At 42.2% G+C, this 25287-nt stretch overlaps 1 pseudogene; it reads left to right on the top strand.

Moving 5' to 3' along the window:
- The first annotated feature begins 19344 nt into the window (after nt 1–19344).
- Nucleotides 19345–20437, top strand: LOC122487988 (annotated as a pseudogene).
- The last annotated feature ends 4850 nt before the right edge of the window (nt 20438–25287 follow it).

The raw sequence follows: 25287 nt of genomic DNA, 5'->3' as shown, positions 1-25287 counted from the left end.
TTTTTATAACACTTGAAAATGTAAAAGTCACTTCCCATTACTTTACCTCATTAATTTTCTCCACAAATACATTGTGTAGGCTTTACTATCTCCATTTTACAAATGAGGACAGTGAAGCTTGAAGTAGGAGGGACTTCCCCAAGATCACATTACAGTAAAAAGTGTGATCTTAGAAATCATATTCTGACTCTAAAACTCTATCATATTCCATTGAAAATTGGCAATTATACTCCAATATCTGTGTAAGTACGTGCTGATAAGACTTCATGAATGATCATGGTGGAATGGGGTTCCTCAGGGATGCTTTCTTGGGAGAGGGTGCAGTGCACATGGATGAATGAAGGAATCAAAGGCTCTCCTGCTGGGGGGAGAAAGGTGGAAAATTACATGAGAGGAGAACAAGGGCAGGAATGAGCTGAACATGTGGATCAGGGGAAGGAGACAGATCTTCCCAGGCAGAAGAACCATGACTGAGAATAACAAGGCAAGTCTAGGAGATATTGGTGATGTGAATATAAGGGGTAAGGGAAACATAACACCTGGAATTTTCTTTCCATTGCCTCAAGGAGCCCGGCACTCCTGGTTCACAACAGAAATTGCCATGAGCACTCCTAAGAACATGTTCTGCACTGGTGCCTCAATGGGTAGAAAAGGGGGTTGCCAAGTGAGTTATATATAGAAGTTGTGCAAGGGAAGTTCTTATGCAAAATGACTAAACATGCTTCATTGCCCTGCCTGGTTACTTATAAACGTTGTGTATGTGTAGAAGTTGATGGGAGTCCAGACATTGTCTAAGAGATTTCTCAGAATAAAATGAGAATAAAGTTGTTCTAAAACACAAAGGGCCTCTAGGTTCATTGCAGCTGTTGATGACAGTCTCTCTGCCAAGTGGATGCAGTTTTAGCCACATTCCAAGCAAGCATTTCCTATATCTGACACCTTAGAACTTGGGGGAGACTGGGAGACAGAGCCTTACTCAAAGGAGGAACTGACAACTTGGGGGTGGGGAGGGAAGAAAGACATGATGCAGACCTGAATGATCTCTATAGTTATGTAACTTTCTAGCCACAAATCACTTATTAAACCGCTGAATACATAGGACAAAGGCTGTGTGCATTCAGGTTGCTCCAGTTACCTTGAGATCTGGGATCTACAGGGCTGGGTTGTCAGTTGGTCAGGTCAGGAAAACAGCATCACAAGTACAAGAGAGAATTACAAACTCTTGGGAGTCAGTGCCTGACTGGCTGTACCCAGAGTCTCTTCCAGGAGGGTATCTGCCTAATTAGAGCACAGGGATTAGAGTTTGCTTATCCACTTTGATGAAGAGTGTAGGCTCTAGAACTGGGGAGCATACAAGTTCACACTGAAGATCTTAGAACTTGAGTTTCCTTTTTAAGAGAAAGATCATAGTAAAACTGTAGTGAGGAGCAAATGAGATAATGCATGTGCTGCCATTGGGGCTCCTTATTCCGTAGAGTGTAAGATGGAGATTTGCATGCAGATCAGGGATTGGGGTGTCCTCTAGGGATCAGTACTTTGGGGAAGTGAAGATGGCATTACCAGGGAGAGAGAGAAGGTGAACTGTGATGCAATTGTATGAAAAGCTTCACTAATCCCGTGAGTGGCTGTGCAGCCACAATGGCCCTCCAGCGTTATCCTAAACTGAGACAAAGGGGGTCGGTCTTACATTCCCACATTGTCCAGTCTCTGGATATAAGCTGTCCCCAGGAAGGGAGTGTGATCTTGGATAAAGAAACTCTTCAGCAGACAGCAATGCCTCAAGAGGGATTAGCTGATAGCTGTTAGCTGCCAACACTCCAGCAGGTGAAGGCACTGAATGCTAAGCCCTGAAGGGGGTGATAAATCTGAGCCCAGATTTTCAATGTCAACCTGTGTCCTTTGCCCAACAGTCCTCAAATTGTTTACGATTTCCCCTTTTCCAAGTGTACAACTTTCTGAATAAATGACCACTGATCCCTTTGGGGAGGGATTCAAGTGATCATTACTATATATACTTACCATGATGTTATAGGGTTCTCCTTCCTTGGGGGACTTTTCTCTCAGTCAGTATGTTCCATGTTAAACACTGGCTCAGATCCAGAAATTGGACTAGAGATCATGAGTTTTCATTATATTGTCCCTAGTCTCTTGATCACCCATCCTTGATTTCTTTTGTTTGTATAGATTGAATATTACCCTTTTGGCTTGCCCTAGAAATTCTGTATTCTATTAACCATCTCCGTGAATTATAGCATTTGTGACTTCTTGCTTCTGGTGGTTAAGGGTGGCTACCTGGCCTCTTTTCAGGATGCTGCTATTCCCATTATAATCAATGAGTCTGATTCTATAGTAACATCTACTACCATCAGTCTGGCCTATAGAAGGTGTCCACCATTGAAACTTCTCAGGGATGTTGGTGCCCCTCTACTAGGACATTTCCTGTCACTTTGGTAAACAGAGTGTCTTCTTGGGGATCCCATGGAACAAAGTTTTCTGATGCATTTTCTCGTCTTATTTAGTGTATCTACTTCAGCATGCCTACTTCTCTGAGCCCTTTGATCTCTTTTTCCACTGTTTGCCATGGTGGTTCTGGCATTTCCACTTCACTGCTTTTGCCAAATATCCAAAATCCATCCTTGATATGTTTTAGCATTGTCTCCTGAGATATTAAATCCTCTGTCACAAACATAGTATCATAGTTTCTGCTGGCATGTGCTAGCTAGATCCTATAGTTTATTTGGGAAGGGTGTGTGTGTGTGTGTGTGTGTGTGTGTGTGTGTGTGTGTTTCTTAAAAGACTCAGAACTTACCAATTAGGTTATGTTGTGATTTAACCCCAGTTATTGATCTGATGACCTAGATGGGAGGTGGGAATAGATCCTGAGAGCCTATATTAGTTATTTATTGTTGTCTAACAAATTACCTCAAAATCTAGCATCTTAAAACAACAAAATTTATTATCTCCCAGTTTTTGTGGATCAAGAATTTGGGTGTGGGTTAGCTCTGTGTTTCTGGCTCAGGGTATTTCATGAATTGCAGTGAAGATGTTGCCTGGAGCTGTATTCATTTGAAGGCTTCCAGGAAGGCTCATAACATGGCTGTTGGCAGGAGGTCTTAGTTGCTTGCTGGCTATTTATTGCAGTTCCTTGCCTTGTGGATCTTTCCATAATGCTTTTTTGTTTTGATTAAATTTTTTTTAATGTTTATTTATTTTTGAGAGAGAGAGAGAAACATAGTGGGAGTGGGGAAGGGGCAGAGGGAGAGGAAGACACACAATCCGAAGCAGGCTCCAGGCTCTGAGCTATCAGCACAAAGCCCGACACGATGGGGCTTGAACCCATGAATCGTGAGATCATGACCTGTGAGATCATGACCTGAGCCATAGTTGGATGCTTAACCGACTGAGCCACCGAGGTGCCCCATCCATAATGCTGTTTGAGTATCCTTACAGCATAGCAGCTAGCTTTCCCCAGAGTGGGTGATGACCCCCTTAACCACCACCCCCCCAAAAAAAAGAAAAAAGAAAAAAAAATTTTTGGTTAAAACTAACTTTTTGGTTAAAAAAGTCAGTTCCATTCAGAGCAAAAGGAGGCTAGAGAAGAGTGGCTGTATCAGGAAACTGGGACCACTTGGGCTCTCTTTGGGGCTGTCTTCCAGAGAGCAGCATGTGTTGTTATGCAAGTAGATCCCTTGCATTGTCTTCAGGCAAGTGTTGAGTGCTAGCCTTTGGCAGAAAGGGTGAACCAATTCTGCAGACCCAAAATGTTTAGGGAAATCTGGGGATTTCAGATTTTTTAGTGCATCAGTGGAGGTGTTTCCATCCCAAGTGTCAGTGGCTCACCCCTTCCTAATCAGAGACCAAATTCTGACGTGGAATACGTTCTGGGTTGAGAATTCAATATCCTCTGGGGCTCTGCTATTCTTATAATTGAGTCCTGAATCTGACACTCAGATTTCTCTGTCCTCTGGCTGTAAGATATGAGAGTTTCTTTATATGCTTCCAAAGACTTCTGGTATTAACATTTAGCTTTAATTAGTAATTAATCATACTTAGTCTTTTATGGTTTTTCTCCAATGCATCTCTTTTCCCAGCAATAGCCATCCGATTCCATAGTCCTTGAATTATTATCTACCCCACATCTCAAATGCTTGACACCTTACACCTGCCAACACATACCCTTCCACTGTTTCCCACCCTACTTCACCCTTGAGAAAGTTTTAAAAGTCCTATCAATGCATCTCAGGGTCTATCAGTGCTTCATCTTACCACTGTGGATGAGGTCCTTGTGGTAGCATATTCTAATGTCTGCTTTTCCAGACCTCTCCTGCTCCACCCCAACTGTTGCCATACAAGTTCACTAAGAAACAGGCTCTGAGATAAAGATTTGTATGCTAAAAGGTAATTAGGAAGTGCTTTTGTGAGTGAAGGGAATAAGATGGGACAGAAGGAGAAGCTGAACTGCAATGCAGTTACAAAAAAAGGCCTTAGTGGATCCTGTGGGCTGCTCTGGATATGGAATGACCCTGCAGAGTTTACCCGACTTGATGCAAAAGTACTGGGCCTTCCTACCTCTGCATTTAACAGTCATTGGGTAGGCGCTGCCCCCAGGAAGGGATGAGAATTTGGACAAGGCAGCTGTCTTCAGCTGAGGGCAATTCCCTCACCGAGATGTCGGCTTAGAACTCTCAGCCACCTGTAGTCCCAGCAGCTGGGGGAATGGGTGCCTTAATTCTAAATGGAGTGTTGGGCCTGGGTGGCACAACATAGTATCAGGCCTGAAATTAGGGTGAGGCATATAAGGACCCTAGAGCACAAAAGTTAAGGAGGCACTCACTCTCAAGTGCCAACTCACATGTGCACCACCCTGAGAGTGTGTCTCCTTAAATTCAGTGCCTTGCTTGCTTCGCCCTTGTCCTGTCCCCCCGCACAGCATTCCCAGTTGTGTGTAATGCACTTAGTCCAGAGTGTGGTATATGGAGAGTGCTCAGAAATTGTTATTAAGTTGTCATTATTACTCTTATTATCATCTCACAGTTCAGCACAACTGGGCTGTTCACATAGCTTGGACAGGACAGGTGGCTGACTGAAAGCAACTTCCTAATCCGGGCTCTACTTTTGTTTGATAAGACAGGCATCTTCTTTTTTAGACTGGAAACGCCTTTCTAGAAGTTGGAGCTGTGGTGGACACCATTAATTGTGTACCTCTAGCTCTTGCTAATAGAACTCCAAAGTTTTGGGTATCAGATAGTCATATACTTCAGGGGAAACTGGTCCCTTCTCAGTTCTGGGAATGAATTCTATTTGGCCTATGGCAATCATGGTGGTCCTATTCCTCTTGGCTGTGATTGACTTAAGCATGGGTGCATGGTACGATTCTGGCTAATGAGATAAGGGGAAGTCTGCTGGAGGCTTCTGGGAAATACTTTCTTCCTTGATAAAAAGAAACTCTCCTGAAGAACTATCTTGGGGATGTAGCCAATACTTGACTCCTAGGACTGTGGTAGCTATCTTAGGCTCATGAGGGAGGCAGCCATCTTGGGATCATGAGGGGAGCCAGCTAACAGGTTGTATTAGTCAGCATTTGCTAGACAAAGAGATCAATAGGATACACATATAAGAAGAGATTTATTATAAAGAATTGGCCCCTGAAATTATGGAGGCTGAGAAGTCCCATAGGCTGCCATCCATAAGCTGGAAACCAAGGGAAACCCATGGTATAATTTAGCGTAAATCCAAAGACTCAGAACCAGGGGAACCAAAGATATAGATTCCAGTCCAAGTTTCAACGTCTGAAAATGAAGAATGCTTAAGACAGGAAAACATCAATGTCCCAGTCAAGCAATCAGAAAGAAATGGTCAAATTCTTTCTCTACTGTTCTGTTTTATTCAGGCCCTCAATGGATTGGTTGATACCCACCCACATTGGGGAGGGCATGCTGCTTTCCCAAGTCCACTGATTAAAATACTAATTTCACCCAGAAATATCTTTACAGACATACTCAGAAATGATGTTTAGCCAAATATGTGGGCACCCTATAATCCAGTCAAGTTGGTACATAAAAATAAATCATCCCAAGTCCCCCCACTTTATCAAGTTGGCACCCACAAGCATCTCCTTAAACTATACTTAATATGCAAATAAAGACAATAACAAGGTCATAATTCTACCCAACATGATATAACTATCCTGCATATAACTGAAAATGCACTAACCTCTTCCCCAGAAGAGGAGGTAGACTCATTGAACAGTGTTTACTCTTTGTGATATCCTACAACTTAACTACTATGATGTAAAGTTAGCAATTCTTAAATACTGTTGTAAAGTCAGTATATCTTATTTTACATAAGAGAACATGAGAAGAAAGAAAACAAAGGTACACACACACACAAATGTATTCATGACATAATGGAGGAAATACTCGTGATAATCAGAGTCCTTGTAGTTTTTCATTGACCTTAATCATAGGACAAGGTAATACTAAGAAATGCCCTAAGGAATCTCTTGTATTCCAGATATACCCTTCCTTATTTCTATGGTGGAGTAGCAGTCCAGTTTCCCCAGCCAATATAGTAATTCCCTTATTTGCCTGTTGATTTCAAGGCATGGGGAGTCCAAATTGGCCAGATGGCATTTCTAGTTCAATGAAGTCATTGCTGTGTTTCTTGCTGGTAGTGTCCCTCTCTTTGGAACTAAGATCTCTAGGCTGGTAGAGAATAAAGTTGTGGAAACAGAAAGCAAACATTTTGCTGGTGGGTTCCTAGGGGTAATAGAAAACAGTGCTACTCTCATTTCCACACCTTGATTCTGGACCCATGAATCCTGGTTATATGAGAAACAGCACCATATATTAGCCTTCTGGGGAACTTTGCCTCAGCTCTGCAAGGTATTGCCACCAAGCTGGCACTATAACTGAGTCTTCAAAAGGCAATTCTAACGTTCTATTAAGCCAGCTGCTTTAGGGGGTGAGGAACATGGTAAGATCAGTGAATTCCATGAGCATGGACCCATTGCCATATTCCTTTTGTTGTGAAATGATTTTCTTGATCAGAAGCCATGCTATGTAGAATACCATGATGATTGATAAAGCATTCTGAAAGTCCATGGATGGTTGCTTGGGGGAGAAGCACTGTATGCAGGGAAGGCAAATCTCTATCCAGAGTGTCTATTCCAGTAACACTGTCCCTTCCATGATATAATCAACCTGCCACAGGGTAGCTGGCTGATCGCCTCAGGGAATGGTGCTATATAGGGGACTCAGTGTTGGTGTCTGCTGCTAACAGATTGAGCACTTAGTGGTGGACTTAGCCAAGTCAGCTGTGGTGAGTGGAACCCTGTGTTGTTGAGCCCATGCAGAACGTCTGTCCCTGCCACTGTGGCCACTTTGTTCATGAACCCATTGGGCAATGACAGTGATGACTGGGGACAGAGACTTAGGGTATTCACAGTGTGGTTAATTCTGTCCATTCAATTATTAAAATCTTCCTCTGCTGAGGTAAACCTTTGGTGAGTATTTACATGGGGAACAAATATCTTCCTTTGTTTTGCCTATTCGGAGAGGTCTACCCATGTACTTCTTCCCCAAGTTTCTTTGTCACCAATTATGTAATCATGTTCCAAGTCCCTGACCACCCAACCAAACATTGACCACGACCCATGAATCAATATATAGTCACATATCTGGTCATTTCTCTTTTCAAGCAAAGTGAACCAGGTGCACTGCCCAGAGATTTGCCCCTTGGAGGATTGACCTTCACTACTGTCCTTCAGGGATGTCCCAGAAAGAGGTTGTAGTGCTGCAATTGTCCACTTTCAAGTGGTGCCAGCATACCATGTAGAAGCATCTGTATAAACCAGGCCTGAATTTTACGTCTTCTGTCAACTGGTCATAGCGAACTCCCCATGAGGCCATGCAGGTTGGGAGAGAGAAGGTAATATGGCATGAATGGGGATGCTGGACATTTGGGCCACTTCTTCATGTAAATTACTTGGGCCTTCAGGGCCTGCTTGGGCCCGACTGCATATACACTACTTCTACTTGATAATGGAGCGCTGCTGGACATACCAAACTTCATGACTTGCTCAGTCAGATAACACCCACAACACCTGGTTCATGAAGGCAGCTCAGGTAACTTGGTGGTCCATGGCTAAGCGTTCTGTTTCTACTAAGGCTCGGTAGCCTAGCCAAGAGCCATTTCTAAAGAGAAGAGTGTTTATCTGTGGAGGGTGGTAGGAATTTGCTCTAAAGTCCTAAGAGTCTATGGTGCAATTCACATATAGAGGCCTGCCAACAGCTCAAAACAGCATCTCCACCTGCTAAGCACTCTTCAAGCACCATGGGAACTGCTGGGTCATATGGCCCAAGTGGTAGAGCAGCCTGCACGGCAGCCTGGACCTGCTGCAGAGCCATCTCTTGTTCCGGGGCCCACTCAAAACTGGAAGCTTTTAAGGTCACTCAGTAAGTGGGTCAGGGTGACACACCTACATGAGGAATGTGTTGCCTCCAAAACCCAAAGAAACCCACAAAACATTGTCTCTTTCTTCACTGTAGGAAGGGCTGGGTGTAACAACTTACCCTTCACATTAGAAGGAATATTTCAACATGTCCCATACCATTGGACCCTTACACATTTCACTGAGGTAGAAGGCCTCTGAATATTAGATTTATTTCCCACCTCTAGTATGCAAATATCTTACCAGTAGGTCTAGAGTAGTTGCTACTTCTTGCTCACCAGGTCCAATCAGCACAATGTCATCAATATAATGAAGCAGTGTGGTATCTTGCAGAAGGGAAAGGTGATCAGGATCCCTGTGAACTAAATTATGACACAGGGCTAGATATACCTCTGAGGTAGGACATTGAAGGTATAATTCTGGCCTTTCCAGCTGAAATCAATCTGCTCCTCATGGGCATAATGGACAGGGATAGAGAAAAAGGCATTTGCCAGATCAATAGCTACATGCCAAGTACCAGGGGATTTGTTAAATTTGCTCAAGCAATGAAACCACATCTGGTACAACAACTGAAATTTGAGTCACCACCTGGTTAAGCTTACATTAATCCACTGTCATTCTCCAAGATCCATCTGAATGGGGATGTGGTGGAAATCACCACCCCTGCATCCTTTGAGTCCTTGATGGTGGCATTAGTTTTTACAATCCCTTTAGGAATGCAGTATTGCGTTTGATTTACTATTTTTCTATTTTTTCTTAGGTAGAGTCAGTTCTAGTGGCTTCCACATGGCTTTTCCCACCATAGTGGCCCTCACTCCACAGGTCAGGGAACCAATGTGGGGATTCTGCCATATCCAATTATGGATTTTGGAACGGGAGAAATAATCACAGGATTGGTTCAGGGACCCACTGTGAGAGGGACCTGTGCTAAAACTCCACTGATCACCTGGCCTTTATAAGCCCCCACCCTGACTAGTGGGCCACACTGATGTTTGTTTGAGTCTCTTGGATTAGTGTCTATTTGGAGAGTGTTCCTGAAAGGTCTGATGATTTTCTTTTCTCTAATGCAGGTATACCCTGAAAAAAGATTGTAGGTCCCTCTGGGGAAAGCTGGGAGAAAGATTAGAACTATAATTTTTTTAAATTTTATTTATTTATTTATTTATTTTGAGAGAGAGAGAGAAAGAGAGCATGCAAGCACAAGTTGGGGAAGGGCAGAGAGAAGGAGAAACAGAATCCCAAGCAGGCTCCACACCATCCGCACATAGTCCCATGTGGGCTTGAACTCACAAACTGTGAGATCATGACCTGAGCTGAGATCAAGAGGCCGATGTTTAACTGACTGCGCTACCCAGTGCCCCAGCAGTATAAATTTTTGTTAGTATACCACGGTCTTTCCTTAAGGGGAATGAAGCCTTTCCTTGGTTCAAGGGGTTCTAGGTCTATAAACAAATCTGGGAATTAACTGAGAGACCATGACCCTCTGTTTTTATGATTCAGGTTAGACTTTTATTCACTTGACTTAGAACTTTTCTGTGTGTACAGATCAAGTAAGAATTTAGTAAGCTTCCTGTCTATTTCACTTCTAGAAACACTAAGATCAAGTAGCCAATGCCATAAGATCTTCATGAGTCAGACAATTCTGATTTCTGCTTTGATTCTGCTGTCCATTATGGTAATCATGCCCCCTTTGCCTTTGACTGTTGAGTGCTGTCACTTAAATCCTGACACTTCAGGGTCCAATTACTCCTATTGAATTTAGGTTTCTCCTTTGAGTGGCTATAGTTTCCACTGTAAAGTCTGGCCTACAGAGAAGAGGGCTCCCCTCACAAACTTATTTCTCACAGTCACGGTGAAATGTATGTCTTCTGGACCCTCCCAGTGTGCGTGAGTAGGTCCTAAATTACAAATCCACTATAATGTTGCGATCTTTCTGCCTTTAAATCTCTTCTTCTACATTAAATTAAGTAGGTCAGGCATTTCTTTCTTTTAAAAAAATTTTTTTAATGTTTACTTATTTATTTTGAGAGACAGTGAGAGCATAAGCAGGGGAGGGGCAGAAAGAGAGGGAGAGAAAGAATCCTAAGCAGACTCTGTGTTGTCAATTCAGAGTCCAATGTGGAGTTCAAACTCATCAACTGTCAGATCATGACCTGAGCCAAAATCAAGAGGCTTAACCGACTGAGCCACCCAAGTGCTCCTAGATCAGGCATTTCTAATTCACTCACCATGGGCCACCTTTTAATCCATGTTTCAGCCAACCAACCAAACAAACAAACTTTTAGAGCCCTTTCTCATTCCCCAAGCTGCAACATTAAATGTAGAATCTTGGCCTAATGAGCCCATATCCATAAATTTATGCTCCTTCCACCATTATTCCATATCTTAGCATCCATTCCTACTAAATGTCCTCGTCATTTCTATCTGTATAAATTAGAAAACTCTGCTCTTTTGTAATATAGTGCGCTTCTGCACATCCCCATGAGGAAGGAAAGAAGAGTGGTGGAGGTGGGTACTGAGGAGAATTAGCATTGCCTTGCATGGCAGCTGCCTCAAGGGAGGGGGCATTACAGTTTCCCTGGGCAATGCAGAGTTAATCCCCTCAGAAGTGGGGACAGTGCAGAGTTAATCCCCTCAGAAGTGGAAAAGCCTATACCACTAAGGGTGGAGAGGCCAATTTCATTGAGGGTAGGGAGGCCTATTCCACTGGCAAAGAAGACTTGTCAGAATTTAGGAACCTAATGTCCCTCACTTCATCAGAGTCTTCCTACTTGTCCCCATCCCAATTTACAGGATCCCATTCTTTCCCAGTCAATGCCCTCACTTTAATAGTAGACTACCTGAGAGTCTGAGGGTTAAAATTGTGTTATAATTCAACCCATCACAGGAGGAAGTTCTACATTTGATTTTAAACAGTATCAGCCCTGCAACTACAGAAAATAGGGTTTCCTTCATGGCACACATAAAAGCTTCTAGGTCATTTTTTGATGCTTGGGCTGGGAATTCAAATCCCTGAGCTCATGGATTAATTTATTACCTATAATCAGCACATAATTTACATTAGTTAGCAGGTTTATTGGATAGTGTCTTTATCAAAATATCAGAACTGATTCAGAACATGACCCAGATTCACTGCAGGCCTTACCTGCCTGGAACCACAGGGAAACTTGCATTTTTACATTCAGTCTTTGAATAATCCCATTTGTTCTCATCCTTTAGAGAATAAACCCCAGAAAGGGACTGGAATGAGGAAACAGAAGGCTGATCAGGGGCTAGACAGCTTCTTTTCCTGACACTGGTCTAGATGTACTTGCACCAGAAGACAGGTGCCTGTTCTATGAGTAGGGACCGTGGGACACAGTAAGTTTCAGAAGACACTGAAGTGACAGGAAATGTCCAGATACAGATTAGTAAGCAGACTTGAGAGATAAAGGGAAGGGTTTGAGAGAACTCCAGCATTTTAACCTCCGGTGACTGTTCCCCCTGAGTATCTATTAAATGTTGCCACTTTGCTGGTAGGCAATTCTGACAGTGAGGTTCCATCCAGCTCAGGCAGCCACTCCTGGACTTGGTGCTGACACTTGGATTTGTCACTATGTATCTCTGTCTAACAGATGCATACCTTCTGGGGTATCTTTTCAGCTCATAAGCCAGTATGGTAAATGCCCTGTTCTAGGAATTGATCCTTTTCCCTCATATGGTCCCCAGACAGTCAGGAATTGCTGACAGATCCTGGCCTCGGCTGATTGATTGGCACAGGGGTGGGCCCTTGATACAAATCAGACCAGTCATTTCCTCTGTTGGGTATTTGTGGTCAAGACCATGAGACACGGGCATTCTCTATAGTTCCACAGATAATGTGTAAACTGGGAAGCTGTGGGGTGCCCATCTTCTGCCCACCATAACTATAGATAAGCAAAAAAAGAGGCCAGTCTGCAGAGAGAAAAATACAATCCTCTCCTTGCTTGAGTCTGGGCCTTTCCCTTCAGCATCTGTCACACATTTCATCTTCGTCCCTCACTTGGTTACTGTCACATCCTGGCTTGAATTGACATTACTGTTTTGTACACGTGTTGCTCTTCCTTCCAAGTATATTTATTCTAAGGACTTTTGTTTCCATGAGTTAGCCCTTGATCTTAGTATATTTATTACAAGGTCTTTTGTTTCCATGAGTTAGCCCTTGATCTTATTTATAATCAGCAGTCAATTAGAGTCACCTAGATTGTTACAAGTGCCATTATTTGAGCACACAAAAATAGTGCTAGAGTAGAGAGCACAGGAGCTGTAATGCCTGGGATTTGATAAATACTCTCATTTTACCAAAGGGGCCCCATTCACAAGTTTTGTGTTTCACTCTGGATACCTTTATCCTCTCTGCCTTTGTTTGGTTACAGTCTTTGTGTATGCCCTTGCTCTTGCACTTCCTCTGGAAACTCTGTTGCCAAGAGACAAGGAAAGGCCAAAACTCTTGATGCAAAACTCAGTTAATAAGAAAAGAGGGAAGGAAAGTTGGCAGACATCAGGTATGATTTGGGCCTGCTTGAATCCATACCAGAAATGAGTTTTTGACAACAGGAAGATCAAGGAAATTGGAAATAGTGCAGCAATTATTCTGTGCCAGGAGTTTTACAATAGTCAGAATGGAACTGGTGCTTAGTCCTTGACCGGAACACAGTCATTCCTACATCATGGTGGTTTTGACTCAAGCAACGGCTTTGGATTGCAATAAAGAGTGGTTTGGGAGCATTGGAATTTGACATATGCACTTAATACCAGGATGATGGGTGTTTAAATTTTTATTTTTTTAATGATTACAATATTTAAGTCCAGAATTATTTTATATAGAAACCAGGCTATCAGATCTGCCTGTATCATTGGTTTCCAACTAAATACCTCAATTTGTCATTATTTCTGAAATTTTTAAGATAATTAAATTCTATTTGTGGTGTTTCGTTTTTGTTTGTTTGTGTTTGTTTGTTTGTTTGTTTGTTTGTTTGTTTTTGGTGCTATCACCTTCTCAATGGCTATCATCCTGCTTTATACAGCGTGTGTTAAATAAGTACTTGAATCTCTGCATGATTGAATATCCAAATGCTAATTTAGAAAAGTACTTCTCAAATTTAAATGTGCCTTAGAATCACCTAGTGATATGGTTAAAATGCAGATTCTGATTCATTTAGTACGTCTGGGTGAGGCTTACACTACTGGTCTATGGACTGTATTTTGTTAAATTTTTTTTAATGTTTATTTATTTTTGAGAGAGAGACAGACAGACTGTGAGTGGGAGAGAGGCAGAGAGAGAGGGAGACACAGAATCCGAAGCAGCGCCAGGCTCTGAGCTGTCAGCACAGATCCTGACGTCAGGCTCGAACTCATAAACCGCGAGACCATGACCTGAACCAAAGTGGGATGCTCAACCAACTGAGTCACCCAGGCACCCCAGTGGACTGTAGTTTGAAGAGCAAGAATTTAGGAGACTGGAAAGAAGGAACTTCATACAAATCAACACTTGGCTTGTGTTTTTCCTCCTGTGTCAAGTCAGTGTTAAGGCGAATTAAGCAGTGAAAGCAGATGGAGTTCTGGAAACATGAATTCTACTCTTGACCCTATCACTAATTATGACTTTGGGCAGATCACTTACCTTCTTTGGGCTTTGGTTTTCAGTCCTATAAAATGAGGGGATAGGGCTGAATTATGCTTCAAGCTGTCCTGAGGAGTTTTATAGCTCTACAGAGATGCCTTGGGTATCCTCCAAGAAAAGTGTGAGACCAGTGTGGAAAGGAAGAGGAGCAGTAAAGGCAACGGAGAGGGAGCCATTATTTAGAAACACAGGAGAACAATGTGGAATGTATCCTGTCACTAAGAAGGTGGCTTCAAGAAGGATGCAGTGGTGGATTGTGCCAAATGCTTTTAATTATCATCCAACACAGTATTTAAGGTCAGCATGATTCCCATTCCTGGGATTTTAAGCCACTCATTGTTTTAAAGAAGTCCAAAAATTAATTCTGGACTTGACTTCTTACTGGTGGTGTCTAAAGTTCTTAAGATCATCCCTTATGACAAAGGGGAAGGTGGGAAGGTTGGGTGGGCGGGGGGGGGGGGGGGAATACCAATTGAACAAGTCAGCACCCACCAAAGTTATCCTGCTGTCTGCGGGACTTGATCTACTCTCCCTCCTTCCCTCTGATTTCTCAGTGGACCTTTTTTCCCCAGTCGCTCCTTGGGAACAGGAGATGACTGATTCATTCAACCACCAATCATAGGCAGAGCTCAAAGGGGTGCTGATCACCCAAGTCTGGCCTGGGTGAGGCATACATGCTGAGATTTCTTTTATGTTTTCTATTTCCAGGAAAGAAAGGAGGGAAGGGAGAAAGGAAAATTTTCCAGCGACACGTTTTTATAGTTCAAAGCCATTTTTTCTCATCCATGACTGATTAGAATCACCTGTAGTGTTTTAAGCATATCCCTGTCTCCCAAAGGTTCTCATTTAATTGGTGTGAGGAGAGGGTCGCCTGGGTGGCTCAGTCAGTCGGACATCCAAGTTCAACTAAGGTCATGATCTTGCAATCTGTGAATTCAAGCCTGGCATCAGGCTCTGTGCTGACAGCTTAGAGCCTGGAGCCTGCTTTAAATTCTGTGTCTCTGTCTCTCTCTGCCCCTCTCCTGCTCATTCATTTTTTTTTCTCTCTCTCTCAAAAATAAGTAAATATTAAAAAAAATTTTTTTAATAAAAAAAATAATTGGTGTGAGGAGAGACTTAGGTGGTGTGTCTGTTTTTAAAGTTCCCATGATGATTCTAATATGCAGTGAGGAATAAGAATTGATTTAGTCCCTAGGCTCAGCATTTTCCTTCTTCTTTCAGTGTGTCTGTTGGCAACTTGCTCTGAGTCTAGAACTTTTGGGTAAGAAGACTGTGGTTGATGTAGATTATTTAAAGGCCACCTTGATCTGAACAGAACTATTAGCTTTCTGTTCAGAAGTGATGCATTCCAGCATCCTGCAATGTTTCAATCTCTGCAGCCTCAGGTGACCAAAGGGCTCTGTTGGGGGGACTCCAAGATAGAACAATGGTTTTTAGGCAGGAGGGGCTTCAAGTTGTTGTTCCAGGGACCCAGCTGTGCCTACCCTAATTTCAGCGTGCATGGAATGTTTTAGCTAAGCATAAACTCCCTGGATGGCAGGAATTGCATCTGTCCCACTGTGCCAGACAATGGGCAAATGCACTGAAATCTTGATGCTATATTTTTAGCTTAGAATCAGAGGCAGATCTCTTGGAATCTGAGATTAGGTTCCACAGTGGCTTTCAAGCATTGTATACTATGACCTCATTCAATTGTGGTGTTCTCTCTTTTTCTACTACCTAATCTCTCCTCATGGTTTTGAAGGGAATCAGAATATACCACCCCAAAATATGCCGATTTGGCATAAAAATTATTTTGAGCTAAAGACATTTGAGATTCAACAGATATAGAAAGAAATCTTTCTAAAGCTTCTTTTATCTGTCTAAAAGCAGAAACGCCTGAGAAATAAGGACTGCCATAAATCCCCTCTCCTGGGGAAGTTTTATGGCCATGAAGAAGATGAAAAATCAGCACAAAAAACCTTACTAAGATAACCTTTGTCTTCCATTACTTTCCTTTATATATTTACTTCCCCGTTCTTTGCAATCCCCAGAAGCCCCCAAAACCTTTTCGTTTGTCTTGTTACATCTCTATAATTCATCATTCTTTGTTAAAATTGATGTATAAGCTGTCAGGCCTATCCACTTCTTTGGTTCTTCACATCTTTTCTAAGAAGGCCCTCATGTTACATAAAAATTAACATCAAATGAAATTTGTATGTCTCTTCTCCTTTCATCTGTCTTTTGTCAGTCTGATTCTAAGGACTCCAGTCAATGAACCTAAGAGGGTAGAGTAAAAAGTTTTTTTCTTCCCCTACAATTTCAACTGTGACTGCCAACAGCTCTCAAATCTATTGGTCTCTCCTAGTTTTTGACTCATGACCTATTGGAAAGCTACACCTGGATATGTCACAGGCTCCCTCAAAATTCAACATTGATAAAATGGAACTCATTGTCTATTTCTCAAAACATCCTCCTTTTCTCACTATTCCTGTCTCACTTGTTATTAGAAGCTCTGTGCACCCCATCAGTTGGGCTGAACTTATCAGAGTCACCTACCATGTGCCATCCAATGTTCCAACCACTCTGCATACAGTAAGGATTAAGCCAGACAGGGTCCTGCTTTTATGGAGTTGGAGGTTTTGTGTGGAGAGAGATGATAGTGAAGAGATCATTCTACTTTCAGACAAATAAGCAGGCTATGAAGAAAGTAAATGAATGGGAAAGAGAGTGATGGGAAGGCCAGTTTAGGAAGTGTGGTCAGAAAGAACCTCTCAGAGCACCTACTTGAATGAAAAGCCATGGAAAGATGGGGGCGGGAACGGCGAGGTAATTGTTTGAGATAAAGGGAACTGCAAGTGTCTGGCCCCTGAGACTTGGTAAAAGTGAGAGACCACTGTATGGAGAGTAGTGGGTCAAGGAGAGATGAAGAGAGCCATGTCATGGTGGAGTTGTAAGACTTGGTAGAGGTGTTGGATTTAATTGTGTTTTATTTAGTCCAATACCTTTATCCACACCTTCATTTTCACTCCCTTAGCCACATTCTTTGTTAGGATCCTGTTACACTTCATCTAGGCTATTTACCTTCTCAACTTTTCTAAGTCTTCCTCTTCCCCAGGCTCCTTTGCTGGCTCTTTTCTTTTTCATCCTCACCGCTTAAACTCTCAGCAGATCCCAAGCTACTCTTCTGTCTTTTTTCTGGGGCATCACCTTAGGCCAGAACACCCCAGCTTCTGTCTTAGCCCTGAGGAGGAGACTCTCTGTCTGGTTAATCATCTTCCTCAGATCTTGGAATATTATTGTAATTAGAACTGGCAAGTCCCTTATTTGATAGAAGGATTGATTTCCTTTTCACCCCATTCTCATTCCTCTCCCCCACCTCCATTTTAACTGTATTTTTAAAAATTTAGATGTGCTCTTGTGAAATGGGTATTTTATTTGTTTGCCTTTATTTTAAAATTTGTAAATGATATTATGTTCTATATCTCATTCTCTTTTTTGATTTCTCATTAAGCATTGTGTTTTTAAGATCTATCTGTGAGGCTATGTATTTCTGATCTGTTGCTCCTAACAAATGGTAGTATTTCATGGCTTACACATTATTCAAAGTAGGCGGTGCTATGCTCATGTAACAACCCCCAAATCAATCACAGTAGCTTAACACATAAAAGTGTATTTTTTCATTCATGCAGAATCCTCTGTAGGTCTGGCCATTCTTCCAGGCAGCCTTTTCAAGCTGTGATTCAGGGATCTGCACCACTTGTATTTCATAGCTATGGCACTGGCAACATTTCTTACAGGATTGTTGAGTCAGGGAAGGAGAGAGCATGGAAAATTCATACCCACTATTATGTTCCTCAGATTAGAAGTAACACATGTCACTGCCACTCACAACACATTGACCAAAACCATTATATGGCCCTAACCAACTTTGTTGAGTCTGGGAAATGTAGGGTGCACTTGGGCAGTCAGTGGGCATCCACCATATTATACCTACATGCTGTCCTAGTGGTGGGCATCCATCTCCCGACCACCACAAACAATGCTGCAGTGAATATCTCTGGTTTAGACCCACATGAATCTAGGTGAGAATATTTCTGGTATGTGTAGTCAGTTGAATGGTGGCCCCCCAAAAGGTACATCCATATCCTAGCCCTCAGAACCTGTGAATATGAAATTATTTGGAAAAATGGTCTTTGTAAATATAATTATTAAAGATCTCAAGATAAGATCATCCTGCATTATACAGGTGGGCATGCCCTAAATCCAATGAAAATTGTCCTTATAAGAGATAGAAGGGAAGATACTGACAAAGAGGAGAAGGCAATGAAAAGACAGAGGCAGATCTTGGAGTTATGCACCCACAGCCAAGGAACACCGGGAGCTACCAGAACCTAGAAGAGACAGGGAAATATACTCCCCCTCCTTCAGAGGAGGAGCACAGTCTTGATTTCAGACTTCTGGCCTTCAAAACTATAGGAGAATAAATTTCCTTGTTCTAAGTCAGCAATTTAGTGTTACTTTTTAAGGTGTCCCTCAGAAACTAGCACAGAATTTGCTACCTGGAATTAGGATGCTACGGTAACAAATACCTAAAATTGTGGGAATGGCTGTGGGGTTGGGTAATGGGCAGAGGCTAAAAGAATTTTGAGGCACATTATAATCAAAGTCTAGATTCTGATGAGAAACTCACAAAGATGGGAACAACACAGAGGAGAAAGCGCCTGTGGTCTTAGTGAATACATATAGGAAAATGGACATTAAAAGTACTTCTGGCAAGAGCTCAGAAGGAAATGAGGAATATGTATTGGAAATGGGAGCAAAGGTTATCCCTGTTACATAGTGGTAGAAAACTTGGCTGAATTGTGTTTTCTTTGTTGTGTGGAAAGCAGAATTTGGGGGCACCTGGGTGGTTCAGCTGGTTGAGTGTCCAACTCATGATCTCAAAGTTTGTGAGACTGAGCCCTCTGTCGGGCTCTGTACTGAGCATGGAGCTTGCTTGGGATTCTCTTTCTCCCTCACTCTCTGCCCCTCCCTTGCTCATTCTTTCTCTATGACCTTGCGGTTCATGAGTTCAAGCCCCACATTGGGCTTGCAGCTGTCAGCCTGTCAGTGCAGATCCCTGTTCAGATCCTCTGTTCCCTTATCTCTGCCCCTCTCCTGCTTGCACTCTCTCAAAACTAAATAAATATTAAAGAAAAAAAAAAGGTGTCCATGGTAATGCTGTGTCTCAGCTCCCTGCTCTAAACTCGGCACGAAATGTGAGCTGGGCTGGCCTTCTGTGTCTGCTCTGTGGACAGGCAGTGTGAAAGAACCATGAGCAGGTTCAGGCTCTAGGGCTCCATAGCTGCTGAGGTGGTACGCAGAAAGGTACCAAAATATAGACAGAATGGCAGATTGCTAGTGTTAGATCCAAAGGAAAAAGTGTTGCTTGAACCAAATGAAGCAATGTCAGATAAATGCCTCCTTGGACGCAGACCAAGATTGGCAAGCAAACTTTGTACCTCACCAACACAAGTCTCCCTAAATATAGCTAGGAGATTCTCAGAAAAGAAGGAAGTCTCTTCAAAAATTATTGAAAATACAGCCTCTTTAAAGAATACTGAAAATAGAGTATCTTCAAAGACTGTTGAAAATAAAATACAGACACAAATCTACAGTCTAAGTAAGCTATGGTCATCTTCCTTCTTATAAGAGGGCACAGGTCAAGTGGGCAAAAATGCAGTCCTTTCAGAGCAGGAGAAAAATAATGAACATTGCCTTCAGGATATTGATGATAAGTTGCCTGAATCGACAGATGATGATGGTGAAGATGATACCAACAATGAAGATAATGATGAAGACAGTAAACCCTAATAAAGATACTCATGGCCCATTAGAGTTAATGACAGAATTTCTGAGAGCAGAAATGAGCCAAGACTACCATTTGGCAAAAATGATGTCAGATGACTCTAATCTATGAATGAGAAAATCCTGAGGCCAAGGAGTTTTTCTCATTTATTGAAGAAATGTTGCTGATGGAGGAATCTCAAAATCTTGAGAAAGATGATAAAGGTAGTGAAGAAGACAGTAGCAGTGAGAGTGAAGGAAAGAACAGTGAGGGGCTAAGTGAAGAAATCTCTGAGGAATGTGAAGATGGGTAATGAAGGTTGCTGCTATGGTTTAACCTTCACGTATTTTCATTAGTGAATACCAAGGAAATATAAAGGACAGAGCTGGAAAAAAAAAAAAAAAAGGGAAAGAAGGCAGAATTCATATGCTATGAGCTTGAATATTTGAGGATATTTCTTTTTATTTAAAGAAAAAAATTTAATATTTATTTATTTTTGAGAGAGAAACAGAACATGAGTCGGGGAGGAGCAGAGAGAGAGGGAGACACAGAATCTGAAATAGGCTCCAGGCTCTGAGCTGTCATTACAGAGCCCAATGTGGGGCTCAAACTCATGGACAGCAAGATCATGACCTGAGCCGAAACCAGCCACTTAGCTGACTGAGCCACCCAAGCGCCCCTAACTGAGATTTGTAAGCAAGGTGTTGAAGGTACAGCCTGGTTTCTCCTTGCTGCTTATGGTAAAATGTGAGAAGAAAGATGAACTGGGGAAGGGACTATTAAAAAGGAACCAGCACCTTGTTGGGGAGATTCAGTCTACCCGGTCTACAAAGGAAGCCAAAATTAGAAAATTCACTGTTGGTGGCCAAAATGAACAAATCAGGAGACTATAGATGCTGGAGAGGATGTGGAGAAACCGGAACCCTCTTGCGCTGTTGGTGGGAATGCAAATTGGTGCAGCCACTCTGGAAAACAGTGTGCAGGTTCCTCAGAAAATTAAAAATAGATCTACCCTATGACCCAGCAATAGCACTGCTAGGAATTTACCCAAGGGATACAGGAGCACTGATGCATAGGGACACTTGTACCCCAATGTTTATAGCAGCACTCTCAACAATAGCCAAACTATGGAAAGAGCCTAAATGTCCATCAACTGATGAATGGATAAAGAAATGGTGGTTTATATATACAATGGAGTACTACAGGGCAATGAGAAAGAATGAAATATGGCCCTTTGTAGCAACATGGATGGAACTGGAGAGTGTGATGCTAAGTGAAATAAGTCATACAGAGAAAGACAGATACCATATGTTTTCACTCTTATGTGGATCCTGAGAAACTTAACAGAAACCCATGGGGGAGTGGAAGGAAAAAAAAAAAAGAGGTTAGAGTGGGAGAGAGCCAAAGCAAAAGAGACTCTTAAAAACTGAGAACAAACTGAGGGTTGATGGGGGGTGGGAGGGAGGGGAGGGTGGGTGATGGGTATTGAGGAGGGCACCTTTTGGGATGAGCACTGGGTGTTGTATGGAAACCATTTTGACAATAAATTTCATATATTGAAAAAAAAAAAAAGAAAATTCACTGTTGGAAAGTGTGCTCTTGAAAGAAGGCTGAAGGTGTGGCTGCACAACTTTCGCCCAACAAATTAGCCACGTGGCCCATGGATCTCTCAGCTATCTCTACAGAAGCTAGGGATCGGGATAGTATAATGCAGGAAAGATCTGTCTTTCTTGACAGACAAGAACCCTCTTGTCTAATGGCATGGACCCATGTGACATGCACAGGAGACCCACAAAGCTTTGGAGGATGTTATATCAGAGAAACACAACCATCTTGGACTGAAAAGAACAGAGACAGGATGAAATGAGAGAAAGGCTATCAGACTTCCATAATTCCATAATACATATAGGAAATTGGCTGATAGAACTACCTGACTACAAACATTTGCAACTCTTCAAGAAAAAGGATGACTCCGAGGTGCCGTTGTAGGCCCAAAGGACAGGCCACCATGGACCTGAGGGTTTGGGGGGACTATTATAGGCCCAGTGGACAGGGCTGCCATAGGCCTAGAGGGTGCATTGAGTCATGGACGACTATTCTCAGGCCTTGAAATTGAAAATGAAATTTTCCCTGTTTTGACTTTCTTGGGACCAGTGGCCCCTTTATTCCTTTCATTTTTTCCCCTTTTGGAGTGGGAATGTCTATCCTATAACTGTCCAACATTGTATTTTAGAAGCAGATAACCTGTTTTCTAGTTTCACAGATCCATAGATGGAGAGGAATTTTGCCCCATGATGGACCATACTTCCAGTTTTACTCATATCTGATTCAGATGATTTAGATGATGAGATTTGGAACTTTTTGAGTCAATGATACTTAGATGAGATTTTGAACTTAGAGTTGACACTGGAATTGGTTAAAATCTGGAGGGATGTTGGGATTGGGATGTTGAATATACTTTGTATGTGGGAAGGACATATATTTGGGGGGCCCAGAGAGTGAACTGTACTGGGTTGAATAATGTCCCCCCTCCAAAGTCATATCCACCTGGAACCTGTGAATGTGACTGTATTTGGAAATAGAGTCTTTGCATGTGATCAAGTTAAGATGAGGTCGTACTGGATCAGGGTGAGCTTTACATCTAATGACTGGTATCTTTAGAAGAGACAGAAGAAGGAAAGACACAGAAAAAAAGGAGAAACCCACATAAAGACAGAAGCAGAGATTGGAATTATGCAGCCGAGGAACACATGGAGCTGCCTGACTCTGAAAGGGACAAGGAAGGTTTTCCCTGTAGTGTCTGAAGGAGTGAGGCGCTGCTGATGTTTTGATGTCACCCTCCTGAACTCCAGAACTGTGAGAGAATACATTTCTGTTGCTTTAAGCCTCAAGTTTAAGGTACTTTGCAAAGGCAGCCCTAAGAAACTAAGACAGATGTTTACCCAGAGAAGGTCGTAGGTGTTGATGTACTTTGATCACCTGCCAGATTGCTCTCCATACTACCTGTAGCAGTTTACACTTTCAACAGCAGTACATGGAAGTTCCTACGTTTCTGCCAACATATGACATTATCCAGCTTTTTTATTTTAACTAGCCTCATAGGCGAAAAGTAGCATCTCATCATTCCTTCAATTTTCCATTTCCCGGATTATCCCTTATTTTGAACATCTCATGCTTATTAGCTTTTGGGGTTTTATCTTTTCAAAATTGCCTGTACATAGCTTTTGTTTATTTTTCTATTGGGATTGTTTACTGACCTTCAGAAATTTCCTATATATTCTACTTATTAATCCCTTATTGGTTTTAGACATTGCAAATATCTTTCTCCACTTTTTTAGCTGTCCTTTAACCTTGTCCATGGTGTCCCCCATTGAAAAGAAGTTTTAAATTTGTTACATTCTGTCCTTGTTTGCCCTTGTCCATGCCAAAAAATAGTAACCCCTTCTACTGGCTCTATTGTAATCCACTAAGTGATATGATAATGTCATGTTAGAGGACTTGTTCTCTGTTCACTTGTTCGTCAGCTGTTGTGCATTTTTTTTTTCTGGACCCAGTCAACTGTGAAATCATGTGTTTAGCAAAAATCAGGGCTGGAAATGGCAGGCCTTATTCTGGAACAGAAAAACTGCAACTAATCAGGAGCATTTGGGGCTTCAGCATATTTCCTTACAGTCAAGCTATTCACATGTGGATGTGACGTACAGTTGGTCCAGAAGTTACATCCCTCTCACCTCATGGCTGTCCTAGGGGACCTGCTGAGACATGTGAGGGCAAGTGACAAACAGCTCTTTAGCCAGTAGTGTGAGAGCAGGTGTATCTCATCTTATGGGGGGATTTTTTGGGGTGAGTGTTCACTGAATCATACAATGTAAGAGCTGGAAATGGCCTCTGGAATTATCCAGTTCTACCCCTCATTTTACAGATACAGATCTAGGGAAGTAAAGGGACTTGTCCAAGTCATTGGGCTGGTAGTGAATTGCCAAGACTAGAACCCAGATCTCTTGACTCCCATTTGTGTATTTCCATTTTTCTGCCTTCCCCCAGAGGATGTCAGAAGTCTTTTTTTTTTTTTTTTTTTTTTTTTTGAGGGCTCTCGGCCAGACCTGGGACTTAAGCCAGGAAATCAGAAGCCTCCAGAATTTGGACCCACTCAACCTCTCCAACCTCATCTCACAATTCTAGGGTGCTCTCTGTCTTGTTCCTCTAATATTCCGTGCTCTACTCTTAGCTTGGAGTCGTTGCTCATGCTATGGTCATGCACAGGCATACCTAGCATGCCCTTCCCTCTTCTTCCTGCCTGCTTCACTTTTCAAGGGCTCCTTGTTTGAGGCTCAGTCCTACCTTCTCCACGCCACTGCCAATCAACATTATTCTCTTGCCCTTCTTCAGGTTTTCATAATGTGTTCAGTCTACACAAATACAATTTAGGCTTGACTATATGCTGCTTTTTTCTTCTGGAATGTTCCTGTTGTACAACTGACTGAGCAAGTCATTCAGTGTCTCTGTGCCTCACATAGTTTATTCACACACACAAAAAGAAGAGATGATCAAGATCATTTCTAGGGATGCTTCTATACCTAGCACGCTATGTCTCCCTAAGATTTTGAACTACCAAAGCAAAGGGACTCTGTTTTACATTTCTATTCTAATTCCCCTAGTCTAATGCTTCTCAAGCAGGGACAATTTTGCTTCTCAGGAGACATTTAACAATTGGAGATAGTTTTGGTTATCAAGCGGGGGAGGGGTGTCCTACTGGCAACTAACATAGAGGCCAGGGATGCTGCTAAACATTTTACAATGTAAAACACCCCTCGTCCCCAAAATGGATTACTTTGTTCAAAACTTCAGGTGGGATTCTGAAACTTTACCTTATTAATCTCTAACCCAACACCATAGACACACTTTCATCTTTCAGTCAAAGACAAATGCCCTCATAAAAGGCATCCTATTGGGTATGGAGCTGTCATGAAGGAAGAAAGAAGTGAGCACCTATGCAAAACTAATGCTAAGTCAGAGAAAAGAATCTAGTTTTCCTTAGTCAAGAGGGAGAGGAGAGAGTACTGGAAAGAAGGGAACGCTGGATGGATGAAAGCTGTGATCTAAGAAGTTATTTACTCTGTAGGAGGTGTTGATTGAAATAGCCCATCTTCTAGACATCTCTGGGGGACTACATGTGATTGTGGTAAATAGTGGGAATTATAATATTGGAACACATGAGGGAAACTTCTGGGAACTGCAATTTATGTTGTCAAGAAGAGTTGTGTTTTATAATATGATCATTCTTACCTTTCCTTGAAATAAAGTCTGGATTATGAAAGGAGCTTTAATTTACAGATGAGAAAAGGAAGTTGTTTCCATCCAGTGACTCTGAACTGTGACATCCAA

This window comes from Prionailurus bengalensis, chromosome A2 (genome assembly GCF_016509475.1).
Source record: "Prionailurus bengalensis isolate Pbe53 chromosome A2, Fcat_Pben_1.1_paternal_pri, whole genome shotgun sequence".
Taxonomy (NCBI): domain Eukaryota; kingdom Metazoa; phylum Chordata; class Mammalia; order Carnivora; family Felidae; genus Prionailurus; species Prionailurus bengalensis.
Note: the sequence above shows the minus strand (reverse complement) of the source record. Positions and strands in the feature narration are given on the sequence as shown.